This window comes from Leptonychotes weddellii, chromosome 1, assembly GCF_054177405.1.
Source record: "Leptonychotes weddellii isolate Sample4059 chromosome 1, ASM5417740v2, whole genome shotgun sequence".
Classification (NCBI taxonomy): Eukaryota; Metazoa; Chordata; class Mammalia; order Carnivora; family Phocidae; genus Leptonychotes; species Leptonychotes weddellii.
In genome coordinates, this window is record NC_138369.1 from 67364320 (window position 1) to 67383176 (window position 18857).

At 34.9% G+C, this 18857-nt stretch overlaps 1 long non-coding RNA gene and 1 pseudogene across 1 annotated transcript in view; one reads left to right on the top strand and one right to left on the bottom strand.

Annotated features, from left to right (window-relative positions):
- The window catches only part of LOC145722442 (uncharacterized), a 103876-nt gene extending 85371 nt beyond the window's left edge, over nt 1–18505 (top strand). Inside the window, exons 4-5 of the long non-coding RNA XR_014146727.1 lie at nt 11723–11772; nt 17605–18505. This is a non-coding gene — a long non-coding RNA (uncharacterized LOC145722442). The remainder of the gene's footprint in view (nt 1–11722; nt 11773–17604) is intronic.
- On the bottom strand, nt 259–615 carry LOC115943791 (small nuclear ribonucleoprotein G pseudogene; annotated as a pseudogene).
- Nucleotides 18506–18857: the final 352 nt, after the last annotated feature.

Here is an 18857-nt window from a genome sequence, read left to right on the forward strand (position 1 = left end):
AAAAAAAAAATCATACAAATCACAAGTTATTTAACATTTATTTATTGCCTATATGACCCACACTAATAAAGCATTCAAAAGTAAGCCTTTTGATAGTTAACCCCTGAAGAAAATAACAATGATATTATAAATTACAAATATTTTCATAGGATAAATAAGTCACAACATTATCAAATATGGCCAAAAAGAGAGATCTAAAGATTGCTTGATGTAGTTTTCTAGGAATCCAAGAACATCTTTTTTTTATGATTACAAAAGTTTATTTAACAAAAAAGTTCAATATGAAAGTGCACATGACCTGATTTTTATATTGTAGTAAAACAGGTGCTATGGAGAGGGGACATGTGGAAGCAGTTGATTTCTTCTGATGAACACACCCATTGTTTATACATGTTCCAAGGCTTCTAATATGATGATACTATTTCCTCGTATTACCACCATTCCAATATTGTTCTGTGGTCCACCAGTTGCCATCTCCACACATTCATCTATCACAAGATTCATAAACAGATCGAACCCCTGCAATATTCCCTGGACATGTCTGCCACCATTTAATTTCAATGATAATTTCTTGCCCATAAATTTTTTCAACTTGGGAGGGTGAGCTTTGCTCATGATGTCTACTCAGCCAGGAACATCTCTTTTTTAAAGGATTCAGGTCCCAAATTCTTACCTAGACTCTATATGGACTGATAGATGCAGCACATGTGGGTTAATTATTTTTGCTTCTGTGTAATGCACTGAATACAGCTACCCATGTTTTATGCAATAAATGAGCCCAATCCCTTTTTCTCCAGGCATAATTCATGATTGAGCACCAACTTCTCTTCAAATCTAAATTAATGTGAAACTATATATATAGTGATAGTTTTGCTTATGAATATCAGTACTTAATCTGTCCCACATGGCAAGTAGTTCAATCTGTAATATCACTTTATGGGGTTTGTCTTTTTATATTGCCCTATTTAAATTACCATATTAACATAAGTATGTAACTAAAGATATTCCAAGGATGTAAACAAAATAAACCCTGAGAAAAATATGTGCTATCATTATGAACCAAAGAGTCTGCCTTCTGAAGAGGTTATTTACAATAATACACAGAATTAGTGAGGAATGATGAACAAGGAAATACCACAGTTGATTTACTGCAAGGAAAATATGTAGCAGTCTATGTGTAGTGTGTGAGCCCCAAGACCTTCTGATGCTATTTCCTCCCCAAAAGAGCCTTACAGGCCCAGAGGCTAGAGCTTTGAAATTGCTCTGGAGCCAGGGGACAAGTATGTCTAAAGGAGAGATGGAGAATCTACACTTATTTTTTTTTCTACACTTAATTCTGATGCATGATCTACTGAAAAAATTTGGAGAAATCAGTGTACCAAAGCAAAGTCAGCAATCTTTTTCTGAAAAGGTCCAGATAGTTGATATTTTAGACTTTGGGGGCCAAATGATCTCTCTTCAAACTATTCAACTCCAGCAGGAAAGCAGGCCTACACAATATGTAAACAAACAGTCGTGGCTGTGTTCCAGTGAAACTTTGTTTATGGATACTGAAATTTAAATTTCTTCTAACTTTCACATATCATGAAATATTCTGTTTGATTTTTCAGCCATTTAAAAATGTAAAATCCATTCTTAGCTCTCAGGCTTAACAAAAATAAGTGGGAGCCAAGATTTGTCCTGCAGACTTGATTTGCTGAACCCTATATGAAATTACCAATGGTATCAATATTTCCTTCATGAGTAATGATTATAATTTAGTTTATATTGCTTCAGACCTACTGGAAGAACTCAGCATTGATTATTACTTTTCTTTCCTTTTTGAGTTAATATTGCTTAAATAGCTCAAAATCCTATGTAACTTGAAAGCTGATGGTAGAAAAGATTGAAATTGATCTGTTTACATAAGCAGCATGGAATATCAAGGCATTATCCAAATTCTCTGCATTACAAATAAGTGGTGTTTTGTATCTAAGTTAATCAGTTTGAGACTCATCAGCGACAAAATTAGAAAGAATTCTGTCCAGTTCTCCATTTCATTTATGTAGTTGTAGTTACTGCATGATGCATGATGGTCCATTTAATGTAATGTGACTTTAAATGGTGTTGGTTTAATTTGAGTAGCTTTTTAATTAAAGCAAACCAACATTTTCTGCTTCATTGCCTAACAGTGTAAATTACGAATGAGGATAATGCAGGAATATGAAAATATGGATAATCTAAAGATGATGATTCAAGATACTTCTCCCATATATTTTCTCTTAATGAAATACAAATAGGGCTTTTACTTGTTCTGTTAAACTACAGTGTAGGGCTTCTGCTGCCTCTCTCTTTATGCCACTGTAGGTAAATATAGGTTATAATATATTTCATTTTGAGGGAAGGGGCTCACACCACCAAATGCAATCTAACTGCAGTTAAATGGTCTAGATAAATAACAAATACAGACAAGAAGGAGGCTTATAATTATTGAGGAACTATTTGTGGGGTTTTTTTGTTAACAGAATTCATATGACTGAATCCAAAAATTCATTCAACAAGCACTTTTTGAAAGCCTACTGTGATTCAGACAAGCTGTAAGACTAAATAACCCAGATAAGCCTTCCCTCACAGACCTTCCAATCTAGTGGAAAAAGCCATATAATAAACAAGCAAGCAATTAAATATTTAGTTTGCCATATGGTGATAATAAGATAACAGGGAGAAGGGACTATGATATGGCAATAACTACTACTTTCTATTGGGTGGTGAAGAAATAGACTGTGGAGGTGATATTTGAACATAAAGAACTAAATGAATGAGAAAGCAAGCCATATGGATATCTGGGAGAAGAGCATTCTCAAACAGAGAACGGCAAACACAAAGGCCCAGAGACGGGACTGTGCTAGGAATGTTCCAGAACAGCTAGGTGGCCAATGTGAATGGAGAAAGGCAGGGGGGAGGGTACTCCATAAAGACAGGTATTTTTCTCTGCTTTGTTCACTGTTGGATCCTCTGCATATGAGACAGTGTCTAGCACATAGCAGGTACTAAATATTTGCAGAATGAATTAATTAATAAATGTATAAGAACAGAGAGAAAGAGGGACGCCTGGGTGGCTCAGTCGGATAAGTGTCTGCCATCTGCCTTCGGCTCAGGTCATGATCCCAGGGTCCTGGGATGGAGTCCCACATCAGGCTCCCTGCTCAGTGGGAGCCTGCTTCTCCCTCTCCCTTTGCCTGATGCTTCCCCGGCTTGTACTCTCTCTCTCTCTCTCTGTCAAATAAATAAAATCTATAAAAAAAAAAAAAAGAACAGAGAGAAAGAGAGGGGTGTAGATCACATAGGACCTCATAAGTCAACTGTAACAACTTTGGATTTTACTAAAGTAAGAATAGCAGCCATTGAAGGGATCCAAGCAGAGAAGTATCATGATCTTCTTTGGATTTTTAGAGGATCACTAGATTTACAGTAGATTAGACTGCAGGGAGGAAGGCCTGAGCAGGAGAACAGGAAGAAGGTTAATTCAATAATAAATGCATCTGACAGTAGAATCAGCAGACTCTGCACAACAATTATTTAAGATCTGAATTATAAGGATGTATAAAACTGGTGGGATGTTATATATTAAGTATGGTGGCAAACTAAGCTATAAGGTAATGAACTAGGGCTAGCTGTGTATTCCAGCTAGATTTTCATGGGAGTCAGAGTACAACTGATGATCTGAGCTTCAGTGTTGTAAATTTAGATTCTTTTGATCAGTTCACACATGGTAATCTGGCTCTTGAACTCGTATCAACTAAATTCCCACAAAGAAGACTGTAGACATATGCTGCAGAACAATACAGGTTATTGGCATCAACAGAACCTGATGAAGGGGTAGGCCAACCAGATGGTTTCTAAGGTGCCAATTTATAAAGGCTACAAAAGCATTACTATAATTATATCGCAACTGAAAGAACTGTTTTTATCTAGACTCCTCTCGGAGAGACTACTCTCAAAAGATAGCCACCCAGTGAACCATGTCCTCAGGATTCATAGTCTTGTGTAATCATCTACTCTCTCCTTGTATCTGGGCTGGGCCTGTGACTTACTTCTTACCAATGGAATGAGGTGGAAGTGACCCTGAATGACTTCAGGGGCCAGGTCAGAAGAAGACATCTACTTACCATCTTCTTCTCTTGAAACATTTGTTCTGGGGAAGCCATCAGCTATGTAAAAAGTCCATCTACTCTGCTTAGAAACCACATGGAGGGGTTATACAGACATTCTTTCAAGGCAGGAGACCTGTTTTGGACCCTTTAGACCAGACTAGCTACTAGGCAGATACCACCAAGTGACTCTACTCAAGAATCACCCTACCAAATCCTCCCTAAATTCCTGACCTGCAAAAATCATGTAAAAATAAAGTTGTTGTTTTAAGCCACTAAGTTTTGAGGTCATTTGTTATATAGTACTGGTTAACCAGAACAGCAGTGTTTGTGATTGGTAGGAATAACTTAATAAACCACTCCAGTAGAAGCAATATCCCTATGGGGAATAATCAAATGGTCACTGAAGATTATTAAGCCAAATTCCAATGAAAATGACTAGGTGCAGTTACATACATTTGTGGTATGCATGCTTGGAGCAAAATGTTTTAGTTGCTGAGAGCAGAAGAGAGGAGACATGGCCACCAGTGGTCTTTGTTCTCACACAGCACAAGACACCCACATACGTGGATCTAACCTGGGGCATTGGCCACTGTTTCTCTGGTAAGGACGCGCATTTGGAAGAAAAACAAATCATATATCAGAAGGTTGCTCTTTGAACAATGGATTGGCACATACAGAGCAGATATCTTTATTAGAATAATTCTTCATTTTTGTCATTTGAGATACAAACTAGATGTTTGAGATGGAGACTAGATGTTTGAAATTCCTCAAAGGACAAAATTCTGACTTGTTTTTAACAAAGGCTTATATTGTGTTTTCCTGATTGGTTTGGGATGGAAAATACTAAGAGCTATTACTGCCATGTTTCTAAAAGCTTCTTGTACTTCCATTCTTAATGCAGGAAAAATAACACCAGGGCGCCTGGGTGGCTCAGTTGGTTAAGCGACTGCCTTCGGCTCAGGTCATGATCCTGGAGTCCCGGGATCGAGTCCCACATCGGGCTCCCTGCTCAGCAGGGGGTCTGCTTCTCCCTCTGCCCTCTTCCCTCTCGTGCTCTCTGTCTCTCATTCTCTCTCTCTCAAATAGATAAATAAAATCTTTTAAAAAAAAAAATAACACCATACAATGTGATTTGACCACTATCCTCTAAGATTTCAAGGAACAGGCATATTCTATGAATTTTCTAAGTGTCTGTCAAGACACATCTCAGCAAAACTAGGTAAGTTTAGCTTTTTTCTCACTTATGGGATTCAGTATGTAGACAGTTAATTAGTGTGTAGTATCATTTGGCTTGGAAAATACTGTTTAGAAGACTTATGACTGAAGAACTTCCTTTGGTCTTTGGTATAATTCATGACAACAGTAATACTTAACAATAGCCAACTTCTAAGGAATGTTCATTTGTGGCAAGTACTATACTAAATAAGTCTTACAAATGTCACAAACACAATGAGGTAGATATTATTGTAATTTATATTTTATGTATTAGAAAGCTAAGATTCAGAAAGCTTTAATTATTCACTCAGAAGTACCTCATTCCTAAGTCTGTGTTCTTAAAACACTACATTATACATGGTTATAATAAGTCTAGGCCTGCCTGCAAGAGTTTCTAAACTTTGCTAAAAGGATAATTTTTTTAGTTTAGAAGTTCGTCTCAGTCTTCAAAATATAAAAGAACACATTTGTATGATTTGTTCATCATCAACACTGGAAAACTATGGAAGTATTAATTTGGCATTAGATTACCATCATATAATGCCATATGTAATTGAAAAAGAATTGCTATCAATCAAAGCAACAGAAGAGTTCACCCTCAGGAAAGCATTTAACTGAACTCTTATACTCTTGAAATAAATATGAGAAAAATAATAAAGTCTTGAAAAACATCCAAACCCATTTCACATGTGATTCTAGCAGGCTTCTCTTCATTTATTTGGCCTTTAGGATTTTCATACATTGATGTTATGCCCACCAAAAAAAAAAAAAAAAAGGAAAAATAGCCATGATTGAAAATATGGATCTTATTTAAACACAGAAAAATTCCAATTGCAACACCCAGTATTCTGGGTGCTGTGTTTTATCTTTTTTTTTTTTTTTTTTGGTGGCCAAAAAACATAAATTTATTTAATGTGAAAACTGGTAAAGTTGGGCGTTCCCATTTAAAGGGTGTTGAGCTAGCCTCTTTGCCTTCCAACTAAAATATCTTTGAAGTTAGAAAAGCTCACAACAAAGCTAAAAATCAACACAAATGATTTAAGGTCAGCATCAAGAAGGAGTTTCTATCAGGCTGATGAAACCAGATGGAGAAAAACCAGAGTACAACCAACTGATGTTTTGCCCCATGAGATAGAGCATCCCTTCCTGCTTAAAAGAATGGAGTAAATATTTCATCCCTTTTCTATTTTCCCCAACTGGATGTGGGGCAATAAGGAAAATGAGCAGCTTTCTCCTGCATGATTCTGCATTTCTGGGTTTCCAGAACCCAGAACTTGCAGAACTTGTAGAACTTGAACTTGTAGCCTCCAGAACTGTAAGAAAATAAACTTTTTTTTTGTTTAAGGCACCCAGCTTATATTATTCTGTCATGGCAGCTGAAGCAGACCAGACACACTATTATACAAGGGACTGACTTTTATCATGTGTCTCTCACTTTAGCCCTACAGAGAACCAGGCAATGATAGCAGGAAGTGACTCCAACTTAGTGTTGTAAGTGATTCTCCTTTATGTTAAGAATTATAAAAACTTAATGAATAACATTAAAGAGTACCACAACAAATAGGGAGTAGAGCCATGTTCATGAATATGAAATGCAATATTGTCAGGATATCAATTCAAGACATTCCAAAATGGGACAATAAGATTTTCTATAGTTCAACAAGCTTTTTTGAAAACTTACACAGCACAGCAATAAACCAAGATACTCACAAAGAACACTTGGGAGAAAAAAAAAGAAAAAAGTTTAGGGGAACTTGCTCTTATGATACTAAGACTTGGTATAGAACTTGTGAGTAAGACCAAGATATTTGGTGCAAAGATAGGCAAATAGACCTGAGTAGGAAGACGAGAACCTATATAACATGTATATGGAAGCTTGTTATATAATAGTTGACATTTCAGCTCAGTAGGGAAAAAAAATATATAGAGATGGACTCTGTGGAGGAAAAAGTAAAATTTGATCCCTATCTCACACCAAACATAAAAATCAATTCCAGATGGATTAATGATTTATATGTAAAAGGCAAAATTTCAAAACCATTAGAGTCAATATAGGAGAGTACCTTTATGACATGAAGATGAATAAACCATAAAGCAAACTAAATGTAGGCCTGAGTAGCTATGCTACTACCAGACAAAATAAAAATCAGGACATAAAAGATAAAAAGCAACAATATATGCTGGGAAAAGGAAAAGCATATCAAAAGATGTAAGTTCATGAACACAGGAACCTAAGAATATAGACTCAAAAAATGTAGAGCAACAACTGAGAGAAATAAAGTGAAAAACAGATACATCAACTGGAATTGAAGTTTTCAACATATCCCTCTCAGAATCAAATAAGTTAAACTGCATAACAAAAATAGAAAAAAGTTAAAATATCAAAACTTAACATATGGATCTATATGGAAGTTGACACCCAACCACAGGAGAACACATATTTTCTTGGAATAAAGAAAATAGGTTGCATAAAGTTCCACAATGAGAATCTCAATAAATTTTTTAAAAATTTGTATCATACCTATTATATCATCTATTAGGAAAAAATGGGAAATCAATAATAATAAGTTTAAAAGCTGTATATGTAAGCTAAATAACTTGTATACGAAACTAAATAACTTATAAATAGGTAACCCCCTCTACCAAAGGAGAAAAAAAAATAAGGGAAATCTAAAAATACTAAAAGAAGAAAAACTGTGAAAACATTTTATAAAAAATTTTAGGCCATAGCTGAAGTGATATTCAGCAGGAAATTTATAGTTTTAAATGCATACAACAGAAAGCAAAATGTATTGGAAAAAATGAGCAATGAAGGAAGATGGGAAAAGAACAATAGAACAAATCCAAAGAGACAAAAAAAAAAAAAGGAAGGCAATAACAAAGATAAACAAAATAATTAAAGAAATAAAACACATGGAAACAAGAGAGAAGATTAATAAAATCGAAAGCTAGAATTTTGAAAACCTTAATGAGACAGAATGCTGACAAAAGATAATCAAATATCACTTTCATTTATGAACTTAGATCCAAAGTTAATTAAAGAGATGATAGACAGATGATAGAACAGAATCTTCTAGCTAATATAATCAACAATGTTTTAAAAAAATAAAGTATGAGCAGGATTAATCCCAGTAATTCAAGAAATATCAGGAAATCTATCCACACGATACATCATATTAAGGAATTAAAGAAGGAAAAGTGTATGATTATTTGAATACGTGCTGAAAAAATAATGGTAAAAGTTCACCATCAATTTTTTATTAAAACACTCTGAAAACTAGAAATAAAAATTTCCTAAATTTGTAAACAGCTATAAATCTAAAAGAACTGTAACAAACATTATGCCAAAATCGAAAACCACAGACATATTCCAATTAAAATTATAATCAAAAAAAGAATGCTACTATCACCACTACCAAACATAAGACTTCAAGTCTTGTCCAGGGTTATATGCTAGGGAAAAGAAATAAGAGGTATAAGCATTTCTTTCCAGATATGATTATCTCCATTGAAAACACAAAAGAATCGATAAACATTAAAATAACAGAGTAGAGCCAGGTTGGCATATATAAAGTCTTCCTCTACATCAACAATGACCAAATAGATAATAAGATACTGATTATAGAAATATAAGGAAAAATAAGATGCCACTCAAAGCAGCAATTAAAAATATAAAATATCTATCAGGACCAAACGGGGAGTATACACCACTTTTAGTTTTTTAAAATGGAGGGAATTAAAGTTGCGAATTGGTTTCAAAAGTGATAGGAGAGCTAAAAAGCAAGGAAGGACAGTGAGCCAATCCAGAGATCAACAACAGAAAGAACCCATTCCCACTGCTAAGTAGGAAAAAGTGTTACGGCTGGAGTCCAGTGGCCAGGCTTACCAGGGAGTAGCTGGAACCGTGGTGGACCTGTCCAACAGGAACTGGAGCTGTGAAGGGGACAGAGAGGAAATCACTGTGGCTTTTCTCTTCTTCCTGCCCTCTAATCTCCCACCACTGCTTCCAATCAACCCAAACAAGCATGAAGCAGCTGACATGGAAGTGTGGAAAGCTCAGCTTATCTAACTAGGATTGTAGCTCCTATCAGGTGCACCCACTTCCGCAACTCTTGCCTCCAGGTTCTACTAAGAGCTTCCTCTGATGGGTGCATCAGGCCTAGGGGCAGTATAGGCTTCTAGCTATTGCTCATACCTTGGCTTTCACATCTCTCGTTTCCCTCACCCTGTCTATGAGCCTATAAATTGAACTTTTCAATTAAATCCTCTGAGGCGCCATTTGCTTCCTGACTTACAAATGCCAAGTAGGAAATGTTAATTAACACATGCAACAGGACAAAAAACCAAAACAAAACAGAAATTCATTGAACTGTGTTCACAAACTGTGTTTTCTTCTGGGGTCATCTCCCATTGTCAGAAAAGCAAAATTTCAGACTGTAGATTAACAAGGAGAAGATTCTTTCCTAAAATTTGAAATAAGATATAATTCAGTTGATTAAAAACTCAACTCTCTTTTCAAAACTTCTTCCTCCAGTCAGGAAAGTACTTCAACACCAGTTTGACAGTTGTGTTCCCCTAAGGAAAGGTCAAAGAGCTCTAGAAGCAACCAAAAAATGAAATTTAAAAAGTCCTTTGTAGAACATATTGCACCAAGTGCTTCTAATCACTGGTTTCCAATAACTGTCAGACAGGAATCCTGTTTAATTTCTTTAGCTATTTTCTCCTTTTTTATATTCTTGATTTTGAACTTTAAAAATGAATAATTTAGAGAGAATTGAGATTGTCATCTATAAATTTTATCATCCCTTCTTTGGATAACTATGGTATGATGGTTTAAAGGCATTCATAATAGATATCCTCATCCATTATAGATATTTTCAATTTCTGAACAAATTCCTTGGAAGAGTAAAAAGAGTTATGTGTCAATTTCTTAGAAAAAGAGATTGTGAATTAAATCATTTTTATATGCAGGAAAATAATCCAAATCTACCAATACTAATGGCATATGTCACTTTTAGGATTAGAGTTTTACTCCTATTCTTCAAATATCTCTACCTTTATTCTCAAGACCCTGCCACAAACCTAAGCAGACCCTTTTTCCAAAAACTTTTTTCCTCCCTATTTCATTGGGTAATAAATAAAATGCTGTTATATTGACTGTCAGTTTATAAAAAATGAAATGAATTTCATAAAGATTGGTGGTATATGTTCAGGCTACTTTGGGTAGAAATTTCACTGTTTCTCCTCTTGGTGAGATTTCAAGCCATTTCAGTCATAAAGAGGGACAGGAAAGGTCTCTGGATCCCTGGGGAGTCTCTATATTTCCCTGAGAGAGTACTCTTGAGGGCCTTTTACAGTGAAAAAGAGGTTGGTGATTAATTTAAAAACCCACCAATGCAACAATCTACATTGCATGTTTGAAATATATCTAAACCAGAGCCCCCTCTTCCTCACAAGCTGTATTTTCATTGCAGTTTGCTTTGTATGGGAGTAGTTACTGGATAGAGCTGGAAATTAAAAAAAAAAATCTATGAAAGAGTAATTCAAACTTGCAAGCTACTCTTTATCATTAGGATGAATAACTTCATCCAGGGTTGTATCTTACGATGTTCCATCATTTTTCCTCTAAGAAGGAAAATAAGAGTTCTATTTTGAGTTCAGGAATTCTAAGCAACTCCTTCAACTGGCTATGCTAGTTATAGGGTAGAGGAAGAGTTTAGGGTTATTTCCCATTTTACTAGAAATTTGTTCATTTTCTTGTGTTTAAAATATCCTATTACATGCTCTGAAAAGACAGAGAAGCAAATGCTTGGAGCAAGGTGTATCCATGAATGGTGCTGCATCTGTTGGTGTTTTTAAGGAACACCATGGCCTCCTTGTAGGAAATCACACCCACAGTAGAGCCTTAAAGATTTGGCCCCATCTGTATAAGCAACCTGACAATTTTTAATTAATTCTATAATTGCTGGCAAGTGCTCATATATTATAGAAAATTATTTTACACAATTGAATTTTAAATGTGTCTTTAAGAATATTTGTTTCATGAAGCTGTTTCCTAGTGTTTCTCAACAGGAAAGTCAGCAAGGATAATTTTTTTATCCCCCATAATAAAGCAAATGTTTAAATAAGTATCTAAGTTTAACATCATACATGTCTGTGGCTAATAATCAATTAACACGTAAGGATGAGAGAAGTATTCCCACGTGCTTCCTTCATTCCCAACGTCATTGTGAGAAGCTCAGGGGAAAAGCTGAGTCTGTTAAAGACCTTAATAATTTCTAGTGGGTAGTAATTTTCATCATTATCATGTGTCTTTTAGAGATATGAGTGGAAATTAAGGTAATTAAGCCAGCAAGTATTGACTTCTATTCTAGAAAATTGCTACTGAAAAAGTGGGAGACAAAGGAGAGAAGAACTCAAAGAGGTAAACACAGTCATAAGAACATATTATTTAAATTTCCTGGAGAAACAAAATTTGGGTTTGAATTAGGCTTCAAACAGGGTTCTTCCACCATGGCACTAATGATATCTGGGGCTGGGTAATTTTTTCACTATGGGAGTATGCCGTTGTGCACTGTAGCATGTTGAGCTGCAAACCTGGCCTCTACTCAGTAGAAGACAATAGTACCCCCTCTTACCAGTTGCGACAACCAAAAATATCTCCAGGCATTGCTAAATATCCTCTGGGAGGACAAATTGTCCCCAGTTGAGAACCACTAGCTTGGAAAAAGGAGTATTTCCTTAGAGACAGGAATAGGTGAGTTCAAGAAATTGACCATGTAAGAAAGGTAAGTGATGCAGTAGGGTTTAAAACTTGCAGACATGATCAAAAGCACCTATGTAGGAGCTCATACTGGAGAGAAAAAAAGGAACAATGATATAAGGGAAAGAATGGGAGGATAGATGAAGAGGTATTAGGAAGGAGAGGGGGCAAGGATGAAGCTCTTTATTTGAGAAAAGTAGACAGAGGGAACCCAGGTGGGAATTAGGAGTTGAGACTGGAATAGTCCCTGCTGGAAAAAAGTAGGGGGTAAACTAATTGTCAAATGGGTCATGTTTCTATGAGGATATTGAGGCTCTATGTACAGAAGTGGCCAATCAGAAAGAAGCCAACTGACTGCCTCCTGGAATATTCAGCCAATCATAATTGTCATCTGATCTTCTCCAGGAAAGCTCAATTTCCAGAAGTCACAGCTGAAAGAACTGATTTTGTTATTCACCAAAAATTGGGAATTAGCAAAGCCCACAAGCCAGAAAGTAAGATGAGGAAGTATTTTTGTGTAGCTATCAGAGCATTAATTATAATAATTCATCAGAGAAGCAGCAAGGTGGGAAGTAAGGGAAGGAAGGTTTCTCAGTGAGAGAAAAGAAAAGGTTCTGTAAGGTTAACAACGACAGAGATGAATGGAAGTTGTGGTCCAAAAGCAGAATTTGAGCTAGGAATCCATAACAGCTCCAGGTGAAATGAAGAGCCAGAGAAGTTGTTGGAAAAGGAGGAGGATGATAAAACTATGGAGTCAACACATTGGAAAAGTCATAAGCACAGACACTGAAATAACCAAAGAAAAGGGTAGAAAAAGAAGAGTAGAAAAATAGAGCAAGAAAACAGGAGTATAAATGATGTTAATAAAAACAATGTCCTTGGGGCACCTGGGTGGCTCAGTTGGTTAAGCAGCCAACTCTTGATTCTGGCTCAGGTCATGATCTCAGGGTCCTGGGATCAATGCCTTCATGATCAGGCTCCACACTCAGCGGGGAGTCTGCTTCCCCTTTCCCTCTCCCTCTGCCCCTCCCACTGCTTGTGCTGTCTCTCTCTCTCTCTCTGAAATAAATAAATCTTAAAAATAAAATAAAATAAATCTTTTAAAAATAACAAAAGTAAAAACAATGTCCTTAAATTCAAGAAACTTTTAAACTTTCAGATCACTAACTATGTTGACTTTTAAAAGAGAACACTTTAATCCATCATCTGTATCCAAAACTTCTAAATCAAAATGTTCTATAAAGTGCACACAAAATAAATTGCTCTAACTTTAAATATACTTAACAATTTTTCTTCAAATTTGGCTTCCTTTTCATTTCTCATTAAGAGCTGAAATCCTGCCAATGTTGAAGTGTATAGTTGTACCTATTTTTAGTTAAAGTTTAAAAGACATTTTTATTATCTTTTTCATTATCTCCCCAAGCAAAAACATTTTAGGAAACCTGTTCAAGTTTCCCCCAAATAGGCAAGGATTTTGTTCAAGCATGACAAATTTCACCTCACCACCATTCTTTATTTAATTTTTCCAGTAAAGATTATTTTTACTTTTTTCTGATCCTTTTCATCAGAGAGTAGATGCAATGTGGGGAAAAAAATAGCCTTTAAATCAATTCTTTAAACTTATTTCTTTACATTTAAATTAAACTACTTTGTTTTTTAACTGCTTGTAATGCAACATCTGAAGACTAGATTACAGATGAGGCTTAGCTACATACGAAAAGACTGACCTCTAAAACTAAGCAGGTAAGAAGAGGCTAGTATGTTCTTCCTGTTTAAGTCATGTCTATAAGTGGCGGCCAAATCAGTCTTTCTCACATTTGAGAAATATTTTCAATTTTTAATTTTATGTAGTTTATTTTAGAAAAAAATCTATTGGATATGCCTTTTTAAGCTATGTATTCTCCTCCCCTTATTCCAAATATTCTTATTACCCTCCTATTAATCTCACACCTCAACACTCATCACACTAAATCCAATCTTTTGGATTTTTTTCCATTTCTTCAGTTTTGATAAATATCAATTAATCACTAATAAATAGAAATCATTGTAAATTAATTTGAACTGGTGGTTGCTATACCCAAACTATGGAAACAAAAGCAAATCATCTAAACTGACTTGCAGTTTTTACTAAAGCCAATCATATGCTTACAGTATGACCCAGAAATTCCATATATATATATATATATATATATATATATATATATATATACACATATATATATATGCTTACTTCCACCAAAAAGCATGTTCAAAAATATTCATATAAATGTTATTCAGAATATCCAAAAACTGAGATGAATCTAATTGTTGTTATGTTACAGTAAAAAAGAACCAAAATAAACAAGTTCAGCAATGTGGCAGGATACAATATAAAGATTGTAAAAATCAATAGTACTTCCATACAATAGCAGTGAACAACCCAATAATGAAATTAAGAAACAATCTCATTTATAACAACAAAAACAAAGGAATAAACTACCCAGGAATAAAATTTAACAAAAGAAGTATAGGACACATCCAGTAAAATCTATAGAAAATTGCTGAAAGAAATGAAATAAGATCCAAATAAAGGGAAAGATACTCCATATTCATGGTGCAGAAAAGTTAATCTGTTAAAATGGAAATAATCCCCAAGTTGTTCTACATCTTCAGTGTCAACCCTATCAAAATCCCAGCTTTGTTTTTGAAAAAATATTGACAATCTGGACTCAGAATAGCCAAAATGATCTTGAAAAGGAACAACAAAGTTAAGGGACTTACACTTTCTGGTTTCAAAACCTACTCCAGATAATGTGGTACTGACATTAAAAAAGACATAAAGATCAATGGAACAGATTTGAGAATCCAGGAATAAACCCTCATGTTTATGGTCAATTGATTTTTGATAAGGGTACCAAGACAATTCAATGGGAAAAGAACTGTCTTTCCAACAAATGTTGCCTGAGAATTGTGATATCTACATGCAAAAGAGAATTTGGTCCTCTCCCTCATATCATATACCAAAATTAACTCATTATAGATCATATACCCTAATGTAATAGCTGAAACTGTAAAATTCCTAGAAGAAAACATCAGAGTAAATATTTGTGACTTTGAATTAAGTAATGATTTCTTAGATGTGATACCAAAAGCACAATAGCAAAAGAAAATAGATAATTGGACTTCATTAAAATTTAAAAATTTTGTGCATCAAAGACACTATCAAGAAAGTGGAAAGACAACTCACAGAATGGGAGAAAATATTTCCAAAACATATACCCAAAAGGGTCTTGTATCTTGAATACCTAAAGAAACTTATAAATCAACAATAAAAAGGTAAAAAAAACTCAATTTTTAAAATAGGTAAGGGAGCCAAATAAACATTTCTCTAAAGATATATAAATGGCCAATGAGTGCATGAAAGATATCCAGCATCATTAATCTCTAGGAAAATGTAAATCAAAACCACAAAGAGATACCACCTCACATCCACTAGGACTGCTGTAATAAAAAAGATGGACAATAACTAGTGTTGGCAAGTATGTGGAAAAGTCAGAACTCATACGTTGCTGGTGGGCATGTACAATGGTGCAGCCACTATGGAAAATAGTTTGGCATTTCTTCAAAATGCTAAACATTCATAATAACCAAGCAATTGCATCCCTAGGTATAGACCCTAAGAAATGAGAATGTATGTCCACATAAAAACTTGTACAAGAATGTTCAAGCATTATTTAAAATATAAAAAAAAATGAATACAACCTAAGTGTCCATCAACTGATAATAAATAAATATGGTATAATCATAAAATGGAATCTTATCCAGCAATAAAAAAGAAAGACTGATATATACTAAAAGAAGGGTGAACCTTGAAAGTACTTAGCTAAGTAAAAAAAGCCAGTCACAAAGGACCATATATTTTATGAATCCATTTACATGAAATTTCCAGAATAGGCAAATCTGTAGAGATGGAAAATAGTTTATTTTTTTTAAGATTTTATTTATTGATTGATTTATTTGAGAGACAGAGAATGAGAGAGAGATAGCATGAGAGGGGAAAGAGTGAGAGGGAGAAGCAGACTCCCTACAGAGCAGCAAGCCCGATGAGGGACTCCATCCCAGGACACTGAGATCACGACCTGAGTCAAAGGCAGACGCTTCACCAAATGAAACACCCAGGTGCCATCCAGGCACCTGAGATGGAAATTAGTTTAGTGGTTGCTTGGGGCTTAGAAGGTTTGGGAGGTGAAGGGTGTTAAGCAAGAATGAGGATGATCGCTAATGTGTGTGGGATTTCTTTTGGGGGTGTTAAAAAAATTTTTAAATTGGATTTTGGTGATAGTTGTATAAGTGTTTGAATATGCAAGAAACTGTTTGAACTATGTACTTTCAATAGGTGAATTTTATCCTATGTGGAATAGATGTCAATAAGCTGCTTTTTTTTTTCAAAAGAACAAGACCCAACTATAATATGCACAACACTGTAAATGAATCTCACAGACATTATAGTGAGCAAAAGAAGCCAGACACAAGAGTATATATTATGTGAATCCATTTACATGAAGTTCAAGAACTGATAAAACTAATCAAATAATAATAAAAGCCAGAATATTGATTACCTGTGGGAGAATAAGTGTTGACCAAGGAAAGGCATAAGAAAAACTTCTAAGCTGCTAAAAATGTTCTATATCTTGATTTGGATGATTGTTACATAGGCATATATGTATATGACTATTTTATCAGTCTCTACACTTAATTTAGAGCACTTTATGCTCTTCATATTTGTAAGTTGTTCCTCAGTTAGAAAGTTGAAATAAATAAAAACAACTGTGTATGTTAGCACTTTCTGGGTCAACAAGACATAGTAAAACGATAGATTGATATGCTGTTAAGACAAGATTTAGCGGTGCCTGGGTGGCTCAGTCATTAAGCGTCTTCCTTCAGCTCAGGTCATGATCCCAGAGTCCTGGGATTTAGCCCTGCGTCGGGTTGCCTGCTCAGTGGGGAACCTTCTTCTCCCTCTCCCTCTGCCCCTCCCCCTTCTTGTGCTCTCTCTCTCTCTCTCTCTGTGTCAAATAAATAAATAAAATCTTAAAGAAAAGAAAGAAGACAAGATTTAGAGTTGAAAATCCTTTCTTCCAATATTGTTCCCCATTCCCTGGCTAGAAGATCTTCTGTAAATTATTTAATATGTATGATTCTCTCAGTGTTCAAATGAAGATGATGATAATATCTGCCTGAATGTTGCCTTGGTAGAGATTGAATATGAAAGTATTTTGTGAACTGCAAATGTTAGTAGATTTATTATAACTTCATGGATAATGCAAAATTCACGTATTTTCAAATAAACATGTATAGGGGTGTTCTAGAATTTTCTTAACTTAGACTCCTAGTATAACAACTCTTACTAAGTTAGGCTTTGTGCTAATATATTTGGACACTATGTAGTAAAGATGTAAAAGAAATAGTCCAGTGGAACTCGTTGTATTTTCTTTGTTCTGTTTCCAAATGAAGATCCCTTCATGAAGACCCATGGGAGAAATTCTATATTTTTATATCACTTGATCATTTATTTGTTCTTTGATTTATGGAAACTGATTATTTTTTTGAGATGCCTGCAAAATAAACAAAAACAAAAACAAAACATAAAACATGTGTGGCCTTTGCCTAACAAGGAATGGGATTTTTCTACATGTATCTTAGATCTCACTGTCACTCTTCACTTTATTCTATGCTTCCACTCATATTCTCTCTCTGCTTCAGTTCTCTGACTTACTCTAACTTGGTTTTATTACATTGTATATATCTTAGAGGTCCATTTCAAGTCATCTTTAGAAAGGGAGATTAAAATGAGCAAACAACAGCAACAGCAAAACAACTTAGTTAAATCAGAATCCAATTAGTTAATCATCTCTGCTCTAGAAGTCAAACATATAGCAGCTCAAGAAATATCCATAGATGTAGATACAGGTGCCCAATTTCACAAAATTTGCTGAAGGAGCATTTTTGGAGTCCTTTATGATCATCTTAATATCAGAACTCTACTGACCAGAATGGAATCCTCAGAGGTCTGGAGATTTTGTACATTTTGTTTATTTCTCTAACCCTAGCCACAGGAACAGTGCCTGCCTCATGGCAGGCACTTAATCAGGGTTTGTTGAATTAATTAGTATAGTTTATAAAATGTAGTTTTTCACAACCTCAAAGCCATGGCTACAATTACACCAAATTTCTTACAAACTACCATGAAAATATCAGGTATAGACACATGGTTTATGTGAGAGGCAGAAGTCAATGAAAAGCACCTCATGGATATTGGACAAATCAGATATTCTATTAGGTTTTTTTTAATAGAAAGTTTTTTCAATGGAAATAATAACACAAATTCAGTATGGAATTTTCCATGTAAGACGCTTGCTGCTCTAAATTCTACAAATAAGATTCTCACATAAGTGTAAAGTTTTACCATAAAGTAATCTACAACTTATTTTCTTATAAAATAAGTCATCCCTTTAAATCAGGCAGTGTCAATTTCACATGAAGCATTTATGCTACACTTTATAAGAAAGATGGTAAAGGAACTTCTTAAAAAGACTTTTAAGGATGGGTAGAACAGAAGAAGGGAGAACAGCAATAAAATATTGTAAGTTGGAAAGCAGATGGGTGAGCGTAATCAAGTTAGCAGGAACTGAAGCATGAGCTAACAACAGGGAACACTGAGAACCAACCTAATCTACACCACGGAATTCTCAAAGGACTCAGAAACT